Genomic DNA, 26,699 nt, shown 5'->3' with positions numbered 1-26,699 from the left:
GATACAATACATAATACATGTAAAACTGTATATATCTTACTTAATATATTATAGGAAATAGATATAAAATAGATATAAGTATATTACATCAATATGATGTAATATAAAACCAATTATAGATATGATAAATATAAATATAAAAATATTTTTAAAGTAGTTTAAAATAAAGGATGTTTTTTTTATTTTGCAATAGAAGATTTTTTGTATAAAAATTATAAATACAAATAATACGAAGATAGAAATCTAAGTATAGAAATATATCATAAATTGCTAAAGATTAATATAAAAATTAAAAACATAAGAAAAATAAGTTGTAGCAGTAGATATGATGCATACTTTAAAAATAATTTATCTCTATTATTTGAACAGGATACATATTTTACATTTATAGTTTATATTGATGCATTATATTAATAATGATATAAGTGTGAAGATAGTCATGCAAGCTATAAATGTAAAAATTTTTCAATATAGTTTAAAAGAATAGGGTTTTTTGTATTGATGTAGTTAGAATGGGATTTTTATTTTAAATAATAAAAGTGTTATAGAAACGTAATTTTAAAAATAGAAATATAGAATCAATATATAAAGATATTTATAAAAACACAAACGAGAAATAAATATAAATAATAGGAATAGACAGAATATATTATATAAATTACGTGCTACATCATTGTCCACTATAAATATGCGTGTGATTTTAAATATGAAAAATAGAAATATAAAATTTATTTAAACATGGCTTTAAATCAAGGGGGCTTGTTTGGTTCCTGTCAGGTAAGAGGCAGGTTTCTGGCATTTATTTCAGAGCAGTTTTCGGCGGGGATCGCCCCTGTTCTTTTTTGCCGCCTTCCCTGCCTGCAGCCCCGAGGCGCGCTGCGCCCCCGGCTGGGGCGGGCGGCAGTGCTGCCGCCTTGTGGGCAGAGCGCGGTACTGCAGCCGTGCAGCTAGAGGCGGCCAGCTTGGGAGTGGCGCGTGGGCGATGTCGCGGAGTTTTCTTTGACCTTCTCAAAACGGCGGCGGAAAGGGCGGGAGAGGTGGAAGACCCCGGTGTGTCATCTGGACTGCCTGCATGGAATACCGACGCAGGTGCGGCCCCGGTGGCATTTTCTGTGGCGTTTCAAGTGTACCCGACACTGGCTGTGGGCTCAGCGGTGCCGCGGGCGGGCGGATTTTGTCGGGTTACTGACAGGAATCTGGGTAAATGCCTCGCTGTGCCGGGGTCCTCTCACGGCCGCTCTCCGGCCCTCAGCGAGCCGAGCCAGGCCGAATTGTTCCGAAGAGCCGAGTGTGGCTGAAAGTAGCCGAGTTTAACCGAGGAGCTCAGGATAGCCGAAAATAGCCGAGTGCAGCCAAAAACAGCCGAGTTTGCACCAAGAGACGATGATAGCCGACTGTAACCGATAGCCGAGTGTAGCCGACATTGGCCGCGTTTAGACAATGTGCCGAATATGACCGATTTGAGCCGAACCGTGCCGAGTTCAGCCGAAGAGCCGAAAAAGCCGAATGTAGACGAAAAGCCGAACTGAAACGAGTTTAGACCAAGAGCCGAACCAAGCCGAATTCAGCTGAGTTTAATTAAACAGAACCGAGCGACGCCGCAGCACTCTGCCTGCAGTGCGCCGGCGCACAGGGCAAGGGGCGCTGTATAAAGAAAATATAAAATATCTACTATATATAAGAAGGAATAAAAGCTCTACGTCACGTGCAGCAGTAGAAAATTTCAGGCTCCCAGGGAATAGTTTTCTTTAAATCATTATCGTCTTGGAGTTTTTTTTACTCCCAGGTAGCCTGAAAGTTACTACTGCTGCTTTTTATTCTAAAGCTAGAAAGGAAAATCAAGATTAGAAATGCAGGCAAGGAAAGAAAGAAAAGGAAAAAAAGAAAATGGAATTGAAAGGAAAGGAAAAGAAAAAACAGGAAGATCGAAGGAAGGAGAGCAAGAAGGAAGGCAGGAGACCAAGAAGGAAAGAAGCAAAGGAAAAGGGTGAGAGTGAAAAAGGAAGAGTGAGAGTGAAAAAGCGGGTGAAAAGCAGAGTGAAAAAAAGCAAAAAGAGTTGGAGTGAAAAAGGAAGGACATCCGGGAGGAGCGGTGCTGCCTCAGGTCCTTCCCCGCCCTGGGGCGAAGGACGCGTTTGATGCCCGGGTGGGACTGCAGCTCCCGGTGGCGGGGGACGGAGCCGTGGCTGTCAGCCCGAGACTACAACTCCCGGCAGGCCGTGCTGCCGGCGCGGCGTGTGACGCAACGGCTGACGCGGCACATGAGTGGCTGGCGTGCCAGGCGGCCGCGCGGGCTGTGCGCGGGCAGCTGCCGGCGCCTCTCCCGCGCGGGACGGCGACGCTGGAGGGGCGCAGCCTCCGTCTGGCCGCCCGCACGGAGCTGAGCAGGAGGAAGGAGCGTCCGCCCGGTTCCTCGGCCTCCCTCAGCGGTGCCGGGGGCGGGGGGCGAGGCGGTGCTTTGCTGCCGCGGGCCGGGAGCTGCAGGAGCCGCCCCGGGCGAGCGGCGCCGGGCGCTCCCGCGGTCCCGGTGGGGCGGCCGCCCTCGGGCTGGCGGAGGCGCCGGAGGAGCCCCCGAGCTGCAGCCGTCTCCCTCGGGCTGCTGCCGGTGCTGCGGGAGGAGGCGGCTCCGCCGCGTGTTGGGCGCTGCGAGCAGGGAGCGCTGCGGTATCGCCGGCATGACGGGGCTGCTGCCTGCGTTAGTGCCCGTGGCTCTTTGTGCCGTGACAGCGGATGGAGCGGCGCTGGGCGGTAAAGCCAGAGATGGCCGGGAGAATGCCCAGCGCAGGGAGCGGGCGGGCTGTATGCTTCGGATGGCACAGGTGCGAGCTGCAAAGCCACCCCCCCTTCCGCCCCTGCCCTCCCGAGCCCCGGGGAAAATGCTTTCCAGCATTGTCGAGCTTCTGAGAGACAAAACTTGTGATTTGACACTAGCATCCAGAAAAGGTTTCTGTCTAGATTAGCAAATGCCTAAATTGTTCTTGGTTACATCCCATGACCGGTTTTAGGCAGTGACTTCATACTGCTTTTAGGATTTTCTTGTACACTGGTGAGAAAATAGGCAGGTCTGATAGTGGTTTCACTTTTTTTCTACTTCACGTTCCATAAGATTCTTTTATCCAAGCAATTGTTTTAAAATCCTACTGTAAGCGTTTGTGGTTCACTTTTTTTTTCTTTGCAGCACCCATGACTTTTTTTTTCTCTAAATCGGGAGTAAATATAGCTGAGTAAAATTACCTTGGTTATCTTCCTTCTTTTTAAACTTAATTGTTTTTATTAATAATTCTTTTTGAATATGCAGAAGACGTGGGTATATCCTGTAATATATCGTAGCTTTTCTTGTTTACAGGGTACTCAGAAAATATGTCTCCCTTAGAGTGCCACAGAAACGTTCTCAGTGCGATCTCTATCAAGGTATGTATTTACAAGTAAGTGATCCCTTTAGACATTTGCCTGTGAATTACCTTTTCCTGTAATTCAGAGCTTGCATTCTCTGGGTTGTATGATAAAGCTGTAAAACATGTAAGAATTGTTTTGCAAGTCTGAATCGTTGAAGGCTGCAATAAGTGGATTTAAAGCCTGTTGTTGACCAGACAAAGGGAAAAAGTGTGAATTTGATGATGAACTTGTCATTTTTCATTTTACGTGCCTTGAATGATTTAGGAAGAGAGAGAACTAGAAAAAGAGAGAAATAGAATTGGTTATTGAACACTCCTCAAATGCTCACCATGATTCTGTGTAGAGCCGAAGGGAAGGGTGATGGAACAGAGCTTTGAGCTTTAGAAGGAAATAAATTTAAACCTGACCTCCACACAGAGTCTCACTAACTTCTGTTGTTTTAAAATACAAAATACGCTTAGGAAGTGTTGGAAGTTAGTATTTTGGGAAAGAAATGGCAGTTCCTTAGAACATTCCATTGAACAGAGGCTCTGGGAACGATTCATGTTGTAACTGCTGTCACTGCAATCAGTTGGTGGTTCAGCCTTGAAACGTGCACTTGGCCTTCTATAAAGCACTGTTTTGTTTGCCTTTCAGTGCTATGAGTCTTGATAAATTGGAGAAGTGCCCAAGAGAAATTCATCATCCTGAGATACAAAAGGTAGGAAGTGACTTTTTTTGGTTTGGTTCTTTTTCTTTATTGTTTTCTGGAAATAGAAGTAATTAAGTATAGATACTACTGGTTTGTTTCTTCCAGTAGCTGATAATACTAATACCAATAATAATAATAAGAGTAAAGTAATACTACTTAAATTGTCTTTATTTATCCATTGAACTGGCCATTTTAAATCTAAACTTCTAAACACAAATCAAACCATCATCCTTGTAGAATCTTTAATAGGAGTGGGCTAAAGATCCTGGTTTTGTTGACAGGATTTATTGGTTCATGAAGAGCAAGAGGTAAGTACAAGCCTAACTACCCTCTAGCTCACAGACCTGCCCGGTGAATAGAGCTTTGTTTTTTTGATGGGCTTGTGATGACTTTGAGATCAATTGCTCATTCATTACAGTAAAAAAAAAAAAAAATTGTTTTGAACATGACAGCAAAAATAACTTTAAGCACAACTTAATAATAATAGATCACCAATTTTAGTTAATAATTTTATGCTGTACTCTTGGGTGAGGGAAGACTCGGACACTCAATATGAGATCAGCAAGCTATGTTTATTGCAGAGAGTATCAGACACTTATACAGCACATAATAAGCTTATGAATATTCTGTAAGCCAAGCGATCTATTGGTTAAACTATACCATCAACTCTTCCTCATTCCTTTGGGCCTACATTCCCTATTTCCCACGTCTCTCTGTCTACTTGTTATCCTACCCAGCTAGGCCCAGGCACACGCTATCTTGCAGGTGCAAAACTCAAAAATACCTGTGTTCGGTACTTTCCCAGCTCCTGGTCGGCTAACGAGCGAATGTCTGCGTGACCTCTGTCATGGAGCCATTTCTCCACACTATACTATCAAAGTTTAAAGGTAAATTATTATATATTAGGAGATGGTGTAAAGTGTATGTTGTAATGTGTAGGATATATACAAAGATACGTACTTGAAAGTCCGTAGAGGAAACAAATTTTTACGCCTTCTGTTTGACTGTTTGTCATATATTTGGTTTTATTTCCCAGGGATCAGTGAATTTTAACTCTGGAGTCCTCTATGCTAAGGATGCTCAGCTTACAGATGATGAAATGTTCAGTAATGGTGAGTTTTTCACCTTCTCCTTCATTGTTTTGCTCATCTGAATAAAAAAAAAAAAAGGCAAGATTAAAGAAAAAGCAATAGTTTTATTATTTTTACCCTGTTATGTCTGTTTCCTCAGTATTTGCTGGAGCTGTGCTTACCCAAGGTTTGGGTAAAACAAGCTTTGGGTTCCCTCTGTCTCACTGGGAGTTGCCCAATTCAGTTGCATCTGGTGAAATTCACCCTGAGACCTTACAGAACCAGCTCCAACTACGTGAGAGCCATTTGCAGTTCTCTCCAGACGCCTGGAGAATGGGCGACGTTTCTGAGGATCCGGCGAGCGTGCTTCTATCAAAACTCAGTCTGTGAAATTTCTGGGGAAAACCCTTCTGTGTCCTGAAGGGTTCAAACTCTGGTGAGGATCCAGTTATCAGGTGCTCACCTGGATGGTTCCAGCTCCCAAAGGTAACACTTGTACTCTTGCCCTGTAGTTTACATCTTGTATTTTTGTTATTTTGCAGGATTTTTTGTCTTTGCAAAATATTGTGCATTTCACTCTTTGGAACCTCTCAGATGGTTCTTTGGTGCAGCACCACCCCATGGGACACTTGGCTGCTGTCCTGAAGGGTTTGGTCGCTAGAATTGTGAATCCTGGAGAGTTTATAAGTCTTCTGTCCCCAGGGAGGTATCATGCTTGGTTTACTTTTGTTCTGTTGGTTAGGCGCTGCTTCTCGTTGCAAGTACGAATTTCAAACTGCCCTGTTCTTTTTTTAACTGTTTTCCTGGTTCTCTCCGTCCGGCAGGGAAAGACTCTCGTATCCTTGTCGTCGGGCTCGGTGCTGTCCAAGAAGATACAGAGACTAAAAAAATCATAAGAAGCAAAATATGACTGCAGGGAAAAGAAGCTGGAGAGAACAGAAGGTGATATTGTTATCCTTACCCTGTATTAGAGACATCCGCTGTGCTTTGATGCTGGCAGCTGCCAGGGGCTTGTTAGCTCTTTGTAGGCAGGTGTAGGTGTTCACTTGTAGGTTTTTTCTCTGGACAAGTCAATTCAAACTTTGCTAAGCTTATATTTGCAGATTACTCTCTAGCACAGTCCAGCGTGACATTTTTGAATGTTGTAAAAATACCATGTTACTTGGAAATTGCTAATGAAGAGAAGCTTTAGGGGAAAATAAGATTTCAGGGTTGGGAGATGTGAGAAGAATTGTGTGGGGATGTTAGACTGAAGTAAAGCACTCTTGAAGCTGGACTGGCACGCTGGCAGGTCCCCTATTAAACAGTAGTGCTGAGATTAGCCTGGGGGTTGCCCATTGTTTCTGTAGAAATCAATGTTTCCTGGTCTTCAGAGGGAAGCTGCTTTGAAAAGCTGGAAGGTGCAGCATGCTGACAATCCCCGTGCTTTGGATTAAAAGTAGATTTCAGAAGGGTCCTAGGCTTTTGTCTTTTCCTAGAAGTCGATGTAATCCTATCGAGGAGTGTTTAGTTCTGTGTTGCCATGTCATCCGTCAGAGCCCTGTTGTACTAATCTTCATACGAGTACAAAACAAAAAATCAGACCCTGTCCCAAGCACTTAGAGCCCAGAACACGATTTCCTCGGGCTGCCATTTGTGTGCCATCGGTACTCACCACGAATTGAGCCCTGTGGCTCTGACAGAGCCCCTGGATGCTGACGGAAGGGGGCTGGTCACAGACCCTGGAGGTGCCTGTCCCCCAGGGTGGGAGAGGACGAGGCAGTGTGGCCTGCAGGGAGGGTGTCGTCCCCAGAGAGCAGCCGGCGACTCCATGCCTGCCCGGGGCTGCGGGTGCACCCTCGGGGTGGACGCCTGCCCTCAGGTTTCCCTCTGGGCACCCGGGGAGGGAACCAGGTCCATCCGTGTGGCAGCTGCAGGGCCTGCAGGCTCTGGGCCCTGGAGCCGAGTGAGCCTGAGCTGCTGCATGCTTGCTGTGAGCTTTGGGGTGAGCGTGCATCACTGCAGGCCTGGGATGGATTGAAATGCGCTGAGGAAAGCAGAGGGAGGGAGGGAGGGAGGGAAATGCTCTGTTAACATGTGCCAATTCTTCTGTCAGACTCTTCACGGCGGGACAGCGTGAGGACTGAAAGTGTAAGAAGATGTGGAGGGAAACAGAGAATCTGACAGGAGCAGCGAACGCACGAGTGCACGAATTTTGCTTTTTGCTTGGATGTAAACTCAGGAGTTGAAAGGAATTTGGGAGTGAGAAGGGACATTTCAGAAGGAGAAGAAGAAAAAGAAGTTGTTGTTGTTGCTACAGTCCTGGCAAAAGCTTTTGTTCTAGCTAATAAAAGAAGTTAGTTTAAAAAACAAAAAGGAAAAAATGTAGTGTTTTTTTTTTCCTTCACTATGATATGCATTGGTGGTATATGGTGTGTTGTTTTATTTCTTGGTATTATTAACTCTGTGTAAATTGTTTTTTGAGTGAAGCTGACTTTCTGGATGGGTTGGTTTGTATTTGAGGCAGGATTAATTTCAGTAGGGTTCTTTCATAGATTTCTGATGGGTATTACTGGGATTTTGGTTTTGTTTACTGTATGTATAAACCTAGAGCTTTGGTAGGGCCAGCTGGGCTGCTGGAGTTTTGGGTGTGAATTTATTAGATGGCTTTTGTTAAATGCAGTTTTTAATTTTTGAAATGTTTTTCAATGTAGTGGTTTTAAGGTGGTTTTTAAGAATTCATTGTATTGTTCTATCTTGTTTGTAGTTGGTGTATGATAAGGGATGTGGTGTGACCTTTTGGACATTATGGTTTTGGTGTTCCTAAGTTCTGATTTCTTTCTGGTTGGATAGTTTTTTTTATTTTTATTTTTTGGGACAGGAGCATTTATATGGTGGGTTTTTATAGGCAATATGTTTTTTAATTTAGGTAGTGATATTTTTTAGTATTTTAATAGTTTAGGTTTTTTATTTTCATGGTTTTAATTATTTTTTTTAATTTTTTCAAATAACTTTGATAGATCATAGGTTATTATTTGTGCATTAGCATAAAGGTAGAGCTTTGGGGACTTTTTTTAGTAATGTTTAGGGTCAGTTGTGCAGTTTTGAGTCTAGTGAGTTGGTTTGATTTAATTTTTATTGGGTGTTAGTTTTTATTAGCAGTTGTGTCATTTTCAAGGTGTGTTTGAGTTTTTTGGGGTTTTTGAGATATCATTTTAGGAGGAAGTTTATGATGAGCATGTGCGGAGGTTTTGGGCCACTTTATAGTGGGATTTAAAATTTATTTACAGTTAGGTTTATTTGAGTTTTTATTAGGGTTCAGTGTTGTGGGATGTTTGTTCCGTTAGTAACAGAAATAGGTTTTGTTTTGCTGTGCTGCGATGGGATGGGCGTGTGCTGCGTGCTGGTGCTGACAAAGGTACAGTATTGTTGTGGCTCTGGTGCGTCGGGTTAATGAACTGACATGGTTTAATATAGAGATGAAAATAGAAATAAATATACATTTAAAAATAAATATAACATTAGAGTGGTAAACATAAATATAGATAACAGATACATACATAAAAATATAATATATGGTATATAATTGTAACATATTATCATATAGATAAATGATAGTCTATTTTATATATATACACAAAGATAAATAAATATAGATTGTAGATATAAAAATATTTAAATAGAGTTAAAGTAAATTGGGTTTTTTTTTTAGGTTATAGGCTGGGAATTTTAAATAAATGATAGAAATAAAATATAAATTCAGATATACAAATATATATAGAAATACAAATATCTATACATATTTAATTTAAATAAATATAAGTAAAAATATATATAATACGGAAAATATATATCTATGATTATATTAGAAGGTTGTCTCTCTAATATGTATAATATCTATGAATAAAATAAATAAAAATATCCATATAAATATCATTATAATTTTGAAAAATAAATTTACTTCCTAAATTTTAAATCTGGTTCAAATAATGGGGTATCCTTGGTTTTTATTTGGTTAGAGGCAGGAGTTTTATTTTAAATAATATAAGTAATATAGAAATGTGGATCTTAAGATAGAAATATATAGTAAATATATAAAGAGAAATTGCTAAACTATGACTATAAATTTAAATATAAATATATGTAAGTAATATGAAGAGTTGTATAGAATATAAATAACATTATATGGCAATATAAATTATAAATGGGAATATAAATATAAAAATATGTAAATATAGTTTAAGAGAAAGGGAATGTTTTGGCTTTTATTTAAGTAGAGGCAGGGTTTTTATTTTGAATATTATAAGTGTTCCAGAAGTAAAAATCTTGACGCAGAAATATTTAATCAATATAAAAAATATGAATAAAAATATATAAAAAATATAAATACCTACTCGCATCGGATGTAATATAGAATATAAATTTATTAATAAATTGACATTGGTAAAGATAAATGTATAAGTAAGCAATAGACATTAATATACATTATAAATACAAATATGAATATAAAAATTGAACATGAGGATAAAATCTATTTAAATATTGTTTAAAACAAAGGGTTGGGTTTTTTTTTATTCTTCTTGTGTTAGAGGCAGGGTTTTTATTTTAAATAATATGAATGTAGATATTATTGTTATATATTTCTAAATATTGAGATATACAATCAAGATATAAATATATATATAAACACAAAATATAAATAAATACAAATAATAGGAAGAGATGTAATGAAGAATACAAATAACAGTATACATAAGTATACATTTTAAATGTAAAAGTGAATATGAACCTGAAAAATAGAATTTAAAAAAATATTTAAATACAGTTTTGAAGAAAGGGGTTCTTTTTGGCTTTAATGTGGATGGAGGCAAAGGTTTTATTTTAAATAATCCAAGTGTTACAGAAGTAAAAATCGTAACAGAAATATATACTTACTATGTAAAAATATTTATAAAAATATACAAATAAATTTAAGTTGTAGGGATATATGCAATATCGAATAGAAATGTATTTATAAAAAGAAATGTGTAAATGGACAGTGTACATCAATATACATTGTAAATAGAAATGTGAATATCAATATGAAAAAATATTTTAAAAATATTTAAATATTTTTTTAAAGAAATTGTTGGTTTTTTTTTTTCTTTGTGTTTTTTGGTTTTTTTTTTTTTTTTGTGTTGTGTTGTGTTTTGTTTTGTTTTGTTTTGTCTTTTGTCCTGTTAGGCTAGAGGCAGAAGTTTTTTTCCCCTCTTCCCGGTTTTGGGGCATTTATTTCAGAGCAGTTTTCGGCGGGGATCGCCCCTGTTCTTTTTTGCCGCCTTCGCTGCCCGCAGCCCCGAGGCGCGCTGCGCCCCCGGCTGGGGCGGGCGGCAGTGCTGCCGCCTTGTGGGCAGAGCGCGGTACTGCAGCCGTGCACCGAGAGGCCGCCACCTTGGGAGTGGCGCGTGGGCGATGTCGCGGAGTTTTGGTTGACCTTCTCAGCATGGCGGCGAAAAGGGCGGGGAAGTGGAGGACCGGGTGGGTGTAACTGCACTGCCTGCACGGAATACCGACGTCATGGCGGCCCTGACGGATTTTTCTGTGGCGTTTCATGTGTACTCGAGACATGCTGTGGGCTCAGGGGCGCCGCGGGCGGGCGTATTTCGGCGGGTTTGTGAGAGGCATCTGGGTAAACGCCTCGCTGTGCCGGGGTCCTCTCACGTCCGCTTTCCCGCCCTGAGGGAGCCGAGCCGGGCCGAATAGTTCCGAAGAGCCGAAGAGCCGAGTGTGGGCGAAAACAGCCGAGTTTACCCGAAGAGCCGAGTGTGGCCGAAAACAGCCGACTTTCTCCGAAGAGCCGACTGCGGCCGGGAACAGCCGAGTTTCCCCGAAGAGCCGACTGCGGCCGAAAACAGCCGACTTGAACCGAAGAGCCCAGTGCGGCCGAAAACAGCCGAGTTTACACCAAGAGCCGATGATAGCCGACTGGAACCGATAGCCGAGTGTAGCCGACTTGAGCCGCATTTAGCCAACGTGCCGAATACGACCGAGTTTAGCCGAAGAGCCGAACTGAAACGAGTTTAGACCAAGAGCCGAAGCAAGCCGAATTCAGCCGAGTTTCATTAAACAGAACCGAACGACGCCGCAGCGCTCTGCATGCAGTGCGCCTGTGCAGACGGCAGGGGGCGCTGTATAAAGTATAAAATATCAACTATCTATAAGAGGGAATAAAAGCTCTATGTCATGTGCAGCAGTAGAAAATTTCAGGCTCCCAGGGAATAAATCGTGTTCTTTAAATCATTTTCGTTTTGGAGTTTTTTTTACTCCCAGGTAGCCTGAAAGTTACTACTGCTGCTTTTTTATTCTAAAGCTAGAAAGGAAAACCAAGATTAGAAATGCAGGGAAAGAAAGAAAGAAAAAGAAAAAAAGAAAATAAGGAAAGGAAATGAAAGGAAGAAAGAAGGAAGGACAGGAAGGAAGGAAGGAAGACAGACAAAAAAACCCAAAAACCAGGAGGGCAAGGAGAAACCTACGGAAAAAAAAAAAAACCCAAACAAACAAACAAACAAAAAAAAAACCAAAAAAACAAACCCACATAAAAAAAAAAAAAAACCTCGGGATGGGTGAGAAACCCCCCTCCCCGAAAAATCCAAGATGAGCAAGAAAAATCCCAGAAATACCACAGAAATAAAAACAGGAATAAAACAAAATAAAGACAAAAAAAAAAAAAAAAAAGAAAAAGAAAAAAAAACCCGAAAAACAAGAACAAGATGGGCAAGAAAAAAACGCAGAAGAAAACCCCAAGATGGGCATGAAAAAGCCCAGAATAAACCCCCAAGATGGGCGAGAAAAATCCCAGAAAAAAAAATAAACCAGAAAAAACCGTAAGAAAGGCAGAGAAAAAAAAAAAAAAAAAAAAAAAAAAAAAACAGAAAAGTACCCAAGATGGGCAAGAAAAATCCCTGAAAACAGACCAGAGAAAAACCCCAAAATGGGCAAGAAATAAAATCAGAACTAAAAACCAAGATGGGGAAGAAAAAATCCAGAAAAGGAAAAAAAAAAGAAGGCCAAGAAAATCCAAGGAAAAAAAAAAAAAAAAACAAAACACCTGAAAAAAAAACCCCAAGGGGGGCAAGGAAAAACCAAAAAAACCCAACAAGATGGGCAAGAAGAAATGAAGAAAAAACCCCAAGAAGTGCCAGAAAAAAATCAAGGAAAAAGGGAGTAAAAGCCCCAAAAAACAAGGCAAGAAAGAGAGGCAATAAAGGCCACAAAAACTCAAGACAAAAAAAACCAAAAACAAGACATGCCAGAAAAAGGTACGAAAATGGTTCTGCCAGGTGCGATCAAGGTGAGCGGGTTCAGATTCAGGTCCAGGAGATGAACAAGTGTCAGATTAGCTTGGGGCACTGCTGTGCAATGCAGCTGTGACACGATTTATGTTTAAATATAGTTTAAATAAATTGGGGATAGTTTGGCTTTTATTGGGGTATAGGCTGGAGATTTCATAAAAAATATAAAACTAGAAATCCAAATATATCATATATATATGTCGATATCAATAAATATTTAATACATATAAATATAAGTAAAAGAAATCTATTGTGTCAAAAGAATATATCTATTATTATATAAAAAGGTATTCTCTCCAATATATATAATATCTATAAATATAACAAATGAAAATTACAAATATAGATGTGAATAAAATTATGACAAACAAAATTATTTTTAAACTTTTAAATGTGTTTTAAAGATAGGGTTGTCTTTGCTTTTTATTTCGTTAGAGGCAGGGGTTTTATTTTAAATAATATAAGTACTATAGAAATGTAAATCGACATACAGAAATATATAATAAATATACAGAGATATAAAGATATAATACCAAACGATGAATAGAAATAGAAACCTATGTAAGTAACATGAAGAGATGCAATATATAATATAATTTTTATTATACAGTAATATAAATTCTAAATATACATGCGACTATAAATATGAAAAATATATGATGGGGGCTCGGAGCACCCCAGGTGTGAGTGTGACGGTGATGGGGGCTCGGAGCACCCCAGGTGTGAGTGTGACGGTGATGGGGGCTCGGAGCAGCACCAGGTGTGAGGATGATGGGGGCTCGGAGCAGCCCAGGTGTGAGTGTGAGGATGATGAGGGGCCGGCTCCTGCCGGGGCAAGGCTGTTTTAGGGGGAGGCTTTGCCTCAGCTCCCTTTTGCATGGAGCTGCTGAGTGGAGGGGTTTATGGGGCGCTCCCGGCGCTGTCTCATGGAAGGACTGCGGGAGCTTCCCACAGGGTCGGGGGCAACACCTGGATCCGCGCTTGGGTACGTGGAGCATCGCTTAAAGGAGGCGCCGAGGGACGAATCCTCGTGCCCGGGAGCAGCAGCCGAACAGGTGAGCCCGTGTGGGTTTGGAGCGGGGAATTTTCTCCTTCCCCTTTGCAATTTCGTCTTGCCAGTCCCTCCCCGGATCCCCAGGAACAAAAGTGGAGCTTGTGAGGACAAAAGGGATTAAGGAGAAGGAAGCAGCTCCTCTTCTTTTATTGTCTGCGTTTGACCTGAGGGGATCCCTCTTGACTTGTGGTTTTAAGGGTGTTGATTGCAGGAAAAGCTGCCTTTTCCAGGCTGTTAGGGGTATCCCGGGGGTGACAGGGAATCCCTGCGTTCTATTCTAAGGGGAATGGGAAAAGTATTCTTGTGGTATTATGGGTTTGATTTGAAGGCAGCCACCCCATTTGCACCACCCTCGGGTTTAAATGGAGGGGGCAGCCCTGGTGTCCCTCCTTTTCAAGGGTTTGAATGGAGGTCGAAATCGCCTTTTCCCATCAGTCGAAGGCTTTCATTTGGGGAGCGCCCCTTCTTTTCTGCTCTCCTAGGGGGTGAAATTGGAGGGGAGAACACATTTCTTTGCCCTTGTTGAAGTGAGGTGCGCCCCGTCTGCGGTTTCGGGGTTGGCTTGCGGGAAGCCGCAGCTCCCGCAGCGTTTGCAGGGCTGCAATGGGGCTGTGCCGCTGCATTGGAGGGCGCTGCCCGTGCCCGCGGCCCGGCCCGGAACGTTCCCGCTCGGGAGCGCTGCTGGCACGGCCCGGGCAGCTGCCGGGGCGCACGGGGGATTCGGCGCGGCCGGGCCGGCCGACGGCGGCAGTGGCGGAGCCGCGCCGGTGCGAGCCGTGCGGAGCCGAGCGGAGCCGGGCCGGGCCGGCCAAGGGCGGCAGAGGCGGCGCGGGCGCTGCTGCGCCGGCCCGGGCGGTGCCGGCCGCTCCGTCCGCTCCGGGCGCGGGGCTCGGGCGCTGCCGGTAGCCCCGGGCCCGGTGCCGGCCCCGCCGGGCAGGGGCAGCGGGCGGGGCTCCCCGGGGCGGCGCCGGCCCCGCGTGCCGGAGCAGCCGCCGCAGGAGCCGCTTTCCTGCCGGGAGCCGCGCTCCGTCCGGGGCCGGCAGCGAGCGCGGGGTTCGGCCGCTCCACGTTCGGCGGTGCCGTGGCTCGGAGGCGCTTTGGAGGCGTTGATGGCATCGCTGGGTTCGGTTTGCAGCGGCTGTCCGCTAAGGGATATGGGGTTCTTCCTGAGTGGGCACGGTTCTCGGTGCCGGTAGGGATGATAAAGGTTTGTTTTGGATTGGGTTTTGTAGTCGGATTTATTTTTCCCCGGGGTGTTATGTTTAGAAGGGCGCGCAATGGATTTTACGGGTCGTAGCGTGAAGCAGCGGTTCGGATTTTAATTCTGTTGCGGTGGCTTTTATTAGCGTGAGTGTGTAGTGTTTGTTTTGGGCGGCTTGGGGTAGCGTCGTGTCGTTCATAGCGGCGGGTTTTTAATCTCGATAATTGCATGTGTGTTTATCGTCTTCCAGGGCTTTTATTTGTTTGGTTTGTTTGATTGTAGTGTATGTTTTATGGTTACGGGTAATTTGGGGGACATTGTTTATGGTTACGTTTGTCTTTAGTCTTTGTGTTTGTACCTAGGTGGTATTTTTATTTTGATAGCTTGAGGCACTATGGGTTTATTCAGTTGGGAATTATTTTTTTGTTGCAGATTTAAGTTTATCTGTTTTTTGGTATTATTCTCGTTGTTGGTTTCTTTATTTTCTTTTTTTTTTTGTTATTGTTGTTGTTGTCTTTTAATGTATTTGAGTATTGTTTATCAGGGTTTTTTTTCCGAACATGGGTATTTATATGGTGGGTTTTTTAAGTATTTATTAATTTTGGGTAGTTAATTTCTTAGTTTTTAGTGGTTGAGATGTTTTTCCATTTTCTTAATTAGTTCAGGTTTTAAAGTTATTTTTACAGAGGATTGTTTATTCTTTGAGTTAGTGTAGAGGTAGAATTTTGTTTTTTTTTTTTTTTTAGTAACGTCATTCAGGGTGAGTGGCACTGGCTTGAGTTGAGTAGATTGGTTTGACATTTTTTTAGTACTTTTTGTAATTTTCTGTGTGTGTTTCTAGAGGATTTTCTTTTATTTTGGTTCCGTTTTTCTGTCGTGATGAGAATTGTTATTGAAAAGAGTGTTCTTTGTTTTTTCGCTGACACTTGTTTGGGTGTTGGAGGTATCTTGATGTTTTTGGAAGATGTTGGTGGGAATTTGATGCTGTTTGTTTTGTCATTTCATTTAGGAATTGGATTTTAAATATGCAATTATGACTCTAACTATATTGAAACGAAAGAAATAGATGTGTAGCAATGGGAATGACCCAATTTTATTTTTATATATTCGGTCAATTTTTAAAATTTATCATGTAACATAAGTCATTATATGTTACGATAAGTTACTCTAATTTTAATAGAGTATTGTGTATGTTTATAGATATATGAATAGAGAATATAAATGTAAATACAACCCAAAAAAATACAAATATATAAATGTATTGCAACTACATGGAGATCTATAAAAAATTAATAATAAATTGTAAATGTAAAATAACGTAAATTGATACAATATATAATACACGTAATACTGCATATATTTTTTGAAAAATATTAGAGGAAATGGATATAAAATAGATATAAATACTGATGTGATATACCTATCTATTTATATCTATCATTTGTTGTATATTATGTTAAATATAAATATAAAAAAAAATTAGGTAGTTTAAAATAATGGATGGTTTTGTTTTTTCTTTGCCAAAGCAGGGGGTTTAGTGTAAAAATTACAAATACAAATAATATAAAGGTAGAAATATAAGTATAGAAATATATCATAAACACATTAAAGATTTATATAAAAATTAGAAATATAAGGAAAAATAAGTTGTAGCAGTAGATATGGTAAATAATTTAAAAAATAATTTCCGTATATTTTTGAATAAGGTGCATATTAAATATAGTTATTAATATAATGAATCAATATAAACTATAAATATATTAAAAATATCAACAATCTATAAGAAGGAATAAAAGCTCTTTGTCACGTGCAGCAGTAGAAAATTTCAGGCTCCCAGGGAATAAATCGTTTTCTTTAAATCATTTTCGTTTTGGATTTTTTTTTTTTTTACTCCCGGGTCGCCTGAAAGTTTCTACTGCTGTACGTGACACAGAACTGCTGCTTTTTTATTCTAAAGGTGGAAATGTAAACCAAGATCAGAAATACAAGAAAGGGGAAGGGGAAGGAAAGGGAAAGGAAAGGAAAAGGAAAGGAAAGGAAAAGGAAAGGAAAAGGAAAGGAAAGGAAAGGAAGCAGGAGAGCAAGAAGGAAGGGAAGTGGTGAAAAAAAACCCCGAGTGAAAAAAGTAAAAAGAGTTGGAGGGAAAAAGAGAGGGCATTGGGGAGGAGCGGTGCTGCCTCAGGTCCTTCCCCGCCGTGGGGCGAAGCACCGGTTTGATGCCCGGGAGGGCTGCAGCTCGCGGTGGCTCCCGGGGGACGGAGCTGTGGCTGTCAGCCCGAGACTACAACTCCCGGCAGGCCGTGCTGCTGGCGCGGCGCGTGACGCAACGGCCGACGCGGCACATGAGTGGCTGGCGTGCCAGGCGGTCGCGCGGGGCTGTGCGCGGGCAGCTGCCGGCGCCTCTCCCGCGCGGGACGGCGACGCTGGAGCGGCGCAGCCTCCGTCTGGCCGCCCGCGCGGAGCTGAGCAGCGCGGAAGGAGCGTCCGCCCGGTTCCTCGGCCTCCCTCAGCGGTGCCGGGGGCGGGGGCGCTGCCGCCCGCCGATGGCGGAGGGCGAGGCGGTGCTTTGCTGCCGCGGGCCGGGAGCTGCAGGAGCCGCCCCGGGCGAGCGGCGCCGGGCGCTCCCGCGGTCCCGGTGGGGCGGCCGCCCTCGGGCTGGCGGAGGCGCCGGAGGAGCCCCCGAGCTGCAGCCGTCTCCCTCGGGCTGCTGCCGGTGCTGCGGGAGGAGGCGGCTCCGCCGCGTGTTGGGCGCTGCGAGCAGGGAGCGCTGCGGTATCGCCGGCATGACGGGGCTGCTGCCTGCGTTAGTGCCCGTGGCTCTTTGTGCCGTGACAGCGGATGGAGCGGCGCTGGGCGGTAAAGCCAGAGATGGCCGGGAGAATGCCCAGCGCAGGGAGCGGGCGGGCTGTATGGTTCGGATGGCACAGGTGCGAGCTGCAAAGTGACCCCCCCTTCCGCCCCTGCCCTCCCGAGCCCCGGGGAAAATGCTTTCCAGCATTGTCGAGCTTCTGAGAGACAAAACTTGTGATTTGACACTAGCATCCAGAAAAGGTTTCTGTCTAGATTAGCAAATGCCTAAATTGTTCTTGGTTACATCCCATGACCGGTTTTAGGCAGTGACTTCATACTGCTTTTAGGATTTTCTTGTGCACTGGTGAGAAAATAGGCAGGTCTGATAGTGGTTTCACTTTTTTTCTACTTCACGTTCCATAAGATTCTTTTATCCAAGCGATTGTTTTAAAATTCTACTGTAAGCGTTTGTGGTTCAACTTTTTTTTCTTTGCAGCACCCGGGCCTTTTTTTTTTTTCTCTAAATCGGGAGTAAATATAGCTGAGTAAAATTACCTTGGTTATCTTCCTTCTTTTTAAACTTAATTGTTTTTATTAATAATTCTATTTGAATATGCAGAAAAAGTGGGTATGTCCTGTAATCTATGCTAGCTTTTCTCATTTACAGGGTACTCACAAAATATGTCTCCCTTAGTGTCCCACAGAAACATTCTGGGTGAAATCTGAATTAAGGTATGTGTTTTCAAATAAGTAATCAGTTTAGATATTTGCCTGTGTACCTTTTCCTGTAATTCAGAGCTTGTGTTCTGTGGGTTTTATGATAAACCTGTAAAACATGTAAGAATGGTTTTGCAAGTCTGAATCAGCAATTGAAGGCAGCAATAAGTGGATTTAAAGCCTGTTCTTGAGCAGACAAAGGGGAAAAGTGTGACTCTGATGCTGAACTTGTCATTTTTCATTTGACTTGCCTTTAATTATTGAAGAAGAGAGAGAACTAGGAAAAGAAATAGAATTGATTATTGAGCACTCCTAAAAAGCTCACCATGATTCTGTGTAGAGCCAAAGTGAAGGATGATGGAACAGAGCTCTGTGCATTAGAAGGAAATAAACCTGATGTCCACACAGAGTCTTACTAATTTCTGTTTTTAAAATGCAAAATAAGTTTAGGAAGTGTTGGAAGTTAGTATTTTGGGAAAGAAATGGCAGTTCCACAAAACATTCCATTCCATTTAAGAGAGGCCCTTGGACTGATTCATGTTGTAACTGCTGTCACTGCAATCAGTTGGTGGTTCAGCCTTGAAACGTGCACTTGGCCTTCTATAAAGCACTGTTTTGTTTGCCTTTCAGTGCTGTGAGTCTTGATAAATTGGAGAAGTGCCCAAGAGAAATTCATCATCCTGAGATACAAAAGGTAGGAAGTGACTTTGTTTGGTTTGGTTCTTTTTCTTTATTGTTTTCTGGAAATAGAAGTAATTAAGTATAGATACTACTGGTTTGTTTCTTCCAGTAGCTGATAATACTAATACCAATAATAATAATAATAAGAGTAAAGTAATACTACTTCAACTGTCTTTATTTATCCATTGGACTGGCCATTTTAAATCTAAACTTCTAAACACAAATCAAACCATCATCCTTGTAGAATCTTTAATAGGAGTGGGCTAAAGATCCTGGTTTTGTTGACAGGATTTATTGGTTCATGAAGAGCAAGAGGTAAGTACAAGCCTAACTACCCTCTAGCTCACAGACCTGCCCGGTGAATAGAGCTTTGTTTTTTTGATGGGCTTGTGATGACTTTGAAATCAATTGCTCATTCATTACAGTAAAAAAAAAAAAAAATTGTTTTGAACATGACAGCAAAAATAACTTTAAGCACAACTTAATAATAATAGATCACCAATTTTAGTTAATAATTTTATGCTGTACTCTTGGGTGAGGGAAGACTCGGACACTCAATATGAGATCAGCAAGCTATGTTTATTGCAGAGAGTATCAGACACTTATACAGCACATAATAAGCTTATGAATATTCTGTAAGCCAAGCGATCTATTGGTTAAACTATACCATCAACTCTTCCTCATTCCTTTGGGCCTACATTCCCTATTTCCCACGTCTCTCTGTCTACTTGTTATCCTACCCAGCTAGGCCCAGGCACACGCTATCTTGCAGGTGCAAAACTCAAAAATACCTGTGTTCGGTACTTTCCCAGCTCCTGGTCGGCTAACGAGCGAATGTCTGCGTGACCTCTGTCATGGAGCCATTTCTCCACACTATACTATCAAAGTTTAAAGGTAAATTATTATATATTAGGAGATGGTGTAAAGTGTATGTTGTAATGTGTAGGATATATACAAAGATACATTCTTGAAAGTCTGTAGAGGAAACAAATTTTTACGCCTTCTGTTTGACTGTTTGTCATATATTTGGTTTTATTTCCCAGGGATCAGTGAATTTTAACTCTGGAGTCCTCTATGCTAAGGATGCTCAGCTTACAGATGATGAAATGTTCAGTAATGGTGAGTTTTTCACCTTCTCCTTCATTGTTTTGCTCATCTGAATAAAACAAAAAAAGGCAAGATTAAAGAAAAAGCAATAGTTTTATTATTTTTACCCTGTTATGTCTGTTTCCTCAGTATTTGCTGGAGCTGTGCTTACCCAAGGTTTGGGTAAAACAAGCTTTGGGTTCCCTCTGTCTCACTGGGAGTTGCCCAATTCAGTTGCATCTGGTGAAATTCACCCTGAGACCTTACAGAACCAGCTCCAACTACGTGAGAGCCATTTGCAGTTCTCTCCAGACGCCTGGAGAATGGGCGACGTTTCTGAGGATCCGGCGAGCGTGCTTCTATCAAAACTCAGTCTGTGAAATTTCTGGGGAAAACCCTTCTGTGTCCTGAAGGGTTCAAACTCTGGTGAGGATCCAGTTATCAGGTGCTCACCTGGATGGTTCCAGCTCCCAAAGGTAACACTTGTACTCTTGCCCTGTAGTTTACATCTATTGTATTTTTGTTATTTTGCAGGATTTTTTGTCTTTGCAAAATATTGTGCATTTCACTCTTTGGAACCTCTCAGATGGTTCTTTGGTGCAGCACCACCTCAGGGGACACTTGGCTGCTGTCCTGAAGGGTTTGGTCGCTAGAATTGTGAATCCTGGAGAGTTTATAAGTCTTCTGTCCCCAGGGAGGTGTCGTGCTTTGTTTACTTTTGTTCTGTTGGTTAGGCGCTGCTTCTCGTTGCAAGTACGAATTTCAAACTGCCCTGTTCTTATTTTAACTGTTTTCCTGGTTCTCTCCGTCCGGCAGGGAAAGACTCTCGTATCCTTGTCGTCGGGCTCGGTGCTGTCCAAGAAGATACAGAGACTAAAAAAATCATAAGAAGCAAAATATGACTGCAGGGAAAAGAAGCTGGAGAGAACAGAAGGTGATATTGTTATCCTTACCCTGTATTAGAGACATCCGCTGTGCTTTGATGCTGGCAGCTGCCAGGGGCTTGTTAGCTCTTTGTAGGCAGGTGTAGGTGTTCACTTGTAGTTTTTTTCTCTGTTCAAGTCAATTCAAACTTTGCTAAGCTTACATTTGAAAATTACTCTCTAGAACAGTCCAGCATGACATGCTGGATGTCGTCTCCCAGAGGGACCCAAAACTGCCATAAATTTCACAGGGAGGGATGGGTGTAGAATACTAAAACCTGTCAAGGTTTTCATTTTTATAGGTATTGGCAAAGAAAAGGAATTTATCTCTAAATTCATTTGGAAAGAAACCCTCTCTCTATCCACTTATTTGTATACAGGAATGTAGGAAACTCTGACTAGAGATGGGTAATATGTTTGAAAATAAAGACATAAGTTTTATCTAGGAATGAACCAATCAAGTGCCCTGAAAGCATGAGAACAGCTGTAGGGGCTGAAGGGAACAGAAAGGGTTCTATCTCATGAACAGAGGTACCTTTTCCTTACAGGTGCTTGTGCTGTAGTTTGGATTCTGCTTCCTAACATTTCTAGTGTGACAGGGTTTACCATAGAGACAATCTGCCAGGAGGTAGCGCTTTGGGGGGTATGGCAGTCCTGGGTGTGTATTCTGAACTCCTTCAGAATGTTAGGTTTGGAGTATTTCTTATCTCAGGAAAACAGCAGTCTTTTGCATCTGCATATCAGCTGTTGAAATTTTGGGTTCAATTTCTTGAATCACAAATGTCATAGGATTCCTCCCAGATGGCAACTGTCATGAAGTATGGCTCTTCTTGGTCTTGGGTTTCAGGGGCTGTTTCCAAAGTGACCTACAGACATTGGAATGAAATCATTATTTACTGTGTAAAAGAATCACTCTCCAAAGCATCAGCCAGGGTCTAAATGTGCCATTCTGCCTTTTAAAAGTACCAACATCACAGGATTTTTCTCAGATTAAAGCTTCCATGGAGTCGGATCTCTCAAGCCTGGCCCTTGAGAATTGTGGGCCTCCTGTGAACTGGTCTTGCCAGAAGGGCTTGCTGAGTTTTCCATTGTGTGGAAAAGAGATCCCATTTGGAGCCTGAAGCCTCGTGTTTCCTGTAGGATTTCCACTCCTAGAATTGCACACTTTGAAGGATTTCTTATAGCAGAAGTTTTTTGGGAACTAGGACTCTGGCTGGATTTGGGTCTCTGGACTCTCAGGTGAAGTGACCTTGAGACACTAGGGCATGCAGATTTCCTTGCTGTTGAAAAGAGCTATTGTTCGCACCCAGGAGCCATGGTCTGAATGGGGGTGTCACCTCTTAAATTTGCAAATGTCACAGGATTTCTTCTAAATGAATGGTGCTAAGAACATAAGGTCTGGCTGGCTTTTGACTTAGAGGCGCCTCCTCTAAATTGGTCTTCAGACGCTAGGTTGGAAAGTGTTCCTACATATGCCAAATAGCCCTTGTTATGCAATTAATAAGCTTCAAAGTACCATGGAGTTGCTGCCCCTGCAAAGATTTTGGCAGAGCCTGGTTGTGGTGCCCCACTCCACTCCACCACCCTTAGCAGGTCCTTATGGTTGCATGGGGAATCATCGTGGAGCATGCCAACCCAGCTCCATCCTGGGAACAGCACCTGTATTTTACCCTAAAATTTCTGTCCCATTATAGCTCCTGTTAGGATACAAATGTAACTTCTTGGTTTCCACTGATTTTACCCCCAGTCATCTTTCCATACAGACATTGCTCCACTCCCCAGAGGATTATTGTGAGCAGATGTGAGCTCTGCTGTCCCTTTGGACTGACAAAGACAGAGGTTTTGTCCCAAGTTGCTTTTGAACCTGTCCTGCACCTGTTACGAGTCCTCAGTCTCCTGCAATTTTGTGGGTCAGTCACATGTAAAACAGCACAGCTGGCTGGCATGCTTTGCTCATGAGGGGAGACAAGAGAAGAATCCCTCTGCTCACACCAGACCTGCAGCTGCCAAACCTCACCAAAGCACCTGAGGAGCCCCCAGGGACTGATGGTACAGAAGGGAGGTGATGGAGGACAGCACAGCAGGCAGCCTGCCCTCCATCTGGGTGTGAAGAAGGCAGGGCTGGGAACTGTAAGCAACATCCCAGCAGGTCTGGCTGATGGTGCCACCCTGAGGGCTTCCCCTGCCTTTGGGCAGTCCCAGCTGCTGCAGCTCACTTGACAGAGACTCATTGTCTATACTGTGCTTGGCTGCACTGGAGATGATGAAGCCGAGGACAGCAATGGTTGCCTTCACATCCCCTGACTGCAGATGGGAAGGAGGGCGAGCTCTGTCACCTTGGGAAGGCGTCTGCAGAGTCACTGCTGCCCGTCTCTGGAGCGTGGCTCCATTGGGGGACCGTGGTAAGGACAGCAGTGCTCACTTAACTGTGCACCTGAGGACAGCTTCAGGATCTTGTCATACTGTGGGAGAGCAGAGCTTCACAGTAAACACCAGCTAACACACTGACTGCCAGTGTTAACACTAACAGTTCTTACCTAAATATTAATACTAGTAACACTTACTATGCGTATTATTAATCCTAGTAGAGGCTGGTAGCGTTCTTTAGGCTGAGGCTTGCATGAAGAATACAAAATTAATTAACGTTGCTGATTATGCTATTGTGTTGAAATACTTGGCCTCCACTGCGGTAGCCCCACGCTTACCTCGATGGCCTGCCCCAGCAGGTCCCAAAACACCTGGATGCAGATCAGCTTAAGCTTCACTGATGTGATAAACAGAGTTCACTCTTTATAATTTTTAAAATTTTAATAAAGGATAAAAGGACAAAATAATCCAGCACTGGGATGCTTTTAGCACACAGCCAAAGAGCACAGAGGTAGCTTAAAAACATGTTCACTATATACTGTTACATTGCTGAGGTTACAGGCATATTCATTAACTTACACATTATTCAAACATTCCTTTAACTTTTTGATGTTCCAGGAACTCTCTTGTTTGGTTTTAACCTCTGACTTGTCTGCAGAACGTTCTGTAAATTAGGTCTACATATTTTATTTCTTCCTGTAGTTTTATCCTGTTGCTTCACACTCCCTGATAACACTGGTAAGAGTCGATAAATCCTTCCTGGATGCTTAAGCTCTTTTTGTGTCACTATTATCTTATCACTTGGTAGGGGCAGTCTGCAGTTATAAGAAGCAGAATAATTGCTTTACACCATTTTCTGAGTTAGTTACATAGAAGTATTTTAGTTTCTATTTTAACATTTTGCTAAAGCCTACCATATATTTATCACGCTACTATTCATATGAAATATACAGTGCATACATAAACTGGCATATTACACTATACAAAGCAGTTCAAAGTAAGTATAAGTTTTACCATATCAAAATACTTGTAATGCAAAAAGCTAATCTATGAATGTGAAAGCCAATATTGTTTTATCATCTATAACATCCGACGACGAGGGTGAGCAGCGGGCCCGCAGCAGGCGGAGGGCGGGCAGGGGGACGCGGGCACTTAACTTTGGCCAGGGTGCTGATCTCGGCCAGTCGGGGCAGGCCAAGTCCCCGCAGAAGCGGAAGCACTGCGGTAGAAGAGGCACCCAGAGCCCGCAGCGGGCGCTGCACGCCCTCCCCGCTCCCGAGCCCTCTCCTCACCAAATCGCCGCCGCTCCCTAGTCCGCCCTGCTGTCGCAAAGACGACACGGAACCCCTCCCGGGCTACACTCCTCTCCGCCTCCTGCCCCGAGTGCCGATGGGGCTCTCCGGTAGGGGCTCTGCGGGAGTCTTTTCGCCGGGACCTGGGCACGAGAGAAGGCCGGAGAAGGGGACGGGGGTTTGGCGAGCGCCGCCGCCGCCGCCGCCGCCGCCGCCGCCGCCGCCGCCGCCGCCGCCGCCGCCGCCGCCGCCGCCGCCGCCGCCGCCGCCGCCGCCGCCGCCGCCGCCGCCGCCGCCGCCGCCGCCGCCGCCGCCGCCGCCTGCGAGCTCCGCCCCACGCTCCCACGGGCCTCAGCCTGACGGCTCCTAAGCCTGCCAATCACGGCCCGCCTTTCTCCGTCCGCCCTGTCCAATCACAGCCGCCCTTTCAAACCGGAAGCGGTCCCGCCAATCTCAGCCCGCTCAGTCGCGGCTCGCCGCCTCAGACTGGCCCCGCTCGCCCGTACGTCTGAGGCGCCGCTCCCGCCACCGCCGCTTTGGGAGCCGGCGGAGCAGCGTCCCCGCTGCCGCTGCCTCGGCAGGCGCTGTTGCGGACGGCAAGGGCGGCCGGGAGCTTCCAGTTCAGGTCCTGGTCGGGATCAGGTTCTGGTCCAGGGAAGCGGGCAGGCGGCGGGCAGCGGGCGGACGCGGCCACAGCAATGGCGGCGGCGGGAGCAGCGCTTGAGGGGACCGCGGGGAGTCGCGGATCCGAGCGCGGCGGGAATGGGCGGGCTGGGATTGGTGGAGCCGGCAGGCGCTGCCTCGGGTTGTGATTGGCTGGCTGTCCGCCCGTGGGGCATAAATAGCGGGCGTTGGGGCGCCAGCGGTGTCAGTTCGGCGGCGAAGCTGGGAGCGACGGGAGCTGCGGATGCGCGGTCCGAGGAGCGGCGCTGCGGCAGGACGGGACCCCCGCGGCAGCTGATCCGGGGAGCGCTGGTGAGCATGGACGCGATGCCTGCGGCAGTATCTGGGGCCGGCCGTGTCCAGTTCTTTCTGCCGCGCCCTGCGTGGCGCGGGTAGCCGGCGGCTGGTGTGGGGCCTGGAGTGGCGCGGTGGGGGGGGCACCGTCTGCTGTCACTGGGGGCTGGGAAGTAGCTGCTTCGCGGTTTCTGGATTTAAAGAAATGTTCAGAATACGAGGGATAAAGCTTGCTTTTTGTATTTTTATTACTTTATTTTGTTTTTATTTGTAATGTTTTTTTTCTTAATTGTGTTATTTTATTATTGCCCGTTTTAATACATCTTTTTGGTTTGATTTGTTTTCTTTACTAGATGTGTCATGTTAATTTGGTAAGGGTTGTGGGACTGGGGCTGAAACACCAGTTGTGAGAGCAGTGGGGACATAAAACCCCAGGGTGTGGAATAATGATTTTGGCATGAGTCAGGCCCAAAACAATGTGGGGTGGTGGAAATGCTGAGGCTAGATAAATGCCATGGGAGGAAGGCATGGAGCTGCAGCACAGGGCCTGCAGGTTATGCCTGGGGGTTCCCAGCCCCTGCCCTGTGGTACCAACGAGGGGCTGAGGGTGTGGGGGCTCAGAGGGTTCTAGGGCCCAAGAACCAGCCCAAGAGTGCCTTTTGGGATGGGGGGGCAGGAGTCCAGTGGCTGTTCCCAGCCCCCGGAGCTGCCTGAGGGGAGGTGAGGGGGCCTTTGTGCAGGTGCTGGGCTGAGAGCCAGGGTGAGGGGGAGGGTGGATGTTGAGCTTCAGGCTTCCAGTGTCCCCAGAGTTGGGATGCCACTTAGGGTTGCCACTTAGGGCTGGGTGGGTGGATGGGAGAGCTTCTAGAGATACTGAAATTGTAATGATGGCAGTAACTGATTTGTGGCCTTATCAACAGCCCCAAGGTGCAATGAGAAGCATGAGCAGCTTTTAGCTGCAGCCAGTAGGAAGCTGAGGAGCTGGAGCTGAGGCAGCAGAGCTGGAGGAGACAGAAATATGGTAGGGTTTGATGTAAAACCTCTGTGGGGCTGGGATAGGGATTGTGGAGTGGGGAGGTGAACTGCATGGTTGGAATTGAAATTGCTGTAAGGGCTGTGATCAGAGCTCAAGAACTAGAGCTAAAACAAAGATCCTGTCCTGAG

The 26,699-nt window shown here is 44.3% G+C and overlaps 2 long non-coding RNA genes across 7 annotated transcripts; both read left to right on the top strand.

The window, feature by feature from the left end:
- The first annotated feature begins 2,595 nt into the window (after positions 1 to 2,595).
- On the top strand, positions 2,596 to 7,523 carry LOC134421064 (uncharacterized). Of its 3 annotated transcripts, XR_010028512.1 has the most exons (5): positions 2,596 to 2,819; positions 3,347 to 3,411; positions 4,033 to 5,199; positions 5,318 to 5,643; positions 5,982 to 6,590. It is a non-coding gene; the product is annotated as an uncharacterized LOC134421064 (long non-coding RNA). The 3 variants fall into 3 exon arrangements; XR_010028510.1 differs by having other exon boundaries at positions 2,598 to 3,411; positions 5,982 to 6,589; XR_010028511.1 differs by lacking the exons at positions 2,596 to 2,819; positions 3,347 to 3,411; positions 4,033 to 5,199 and adding an exon at positions 7,253 to 7,523 and having other exon boundaries at positions 5,226 to 5,643; positions 5,982 to 6,099.
- A 7,175-nt stretch (positions 7,524 to 14,698) lies between these two features.
- LOC134421063 (uncharacterized) lies at positions 14,699 to 24,057 on the top strand. 4 transcript variants are annotated; one of them, XR_010028509.1, is made up of 6 exons: positions 14,699 to 14,713; positions 18,180 to 18,244; positions 18,860 to 20,029; positions 20,147 to 20,472; positions 20,813 to 20,930; positions 21,767 to 24,057. It is a non-coding gene; the product is annotated as an uncharacterized LOC134421063 (long non-coding RNA). The 4 variants fall into 4 exon arrangements; XR_010028508.1 differs by lacking the exon at positions 14,699 to 14,713 and adding an exon at positions 14,714 to 14,728; XR_010028506.1 differs by lacking the exons at positions 14,699 to 14,713; positions 18,180 to 18,244; positions 18,860 to 20,029 and having other exon boundaries at positions 20,085 to 20,472; positions 22,683 to 24,057.
- Positions 24,058 to 26,699: the final 2,642 nt, after the last annotated feature.

The sequence above is a fragment of the Melospiza melodia genome, chromosome 8, assembly GCF_035770615.1.
Source record: "Melospiza melodia melodia isolate bMelMel2 chromosome 8, bMelMel2.pri, whole genome shotgun sequence".
Taxonomy (NCBI): domain Eukaryota; kingdom Metazoa; phylum Chordata; class Aves; order Passeriformes; family Passerellidae; genus Melospiza; species Melospiza melodia.
This window is presented reverse-complemented; position numbering and strand designations above follow the sequence as displayed.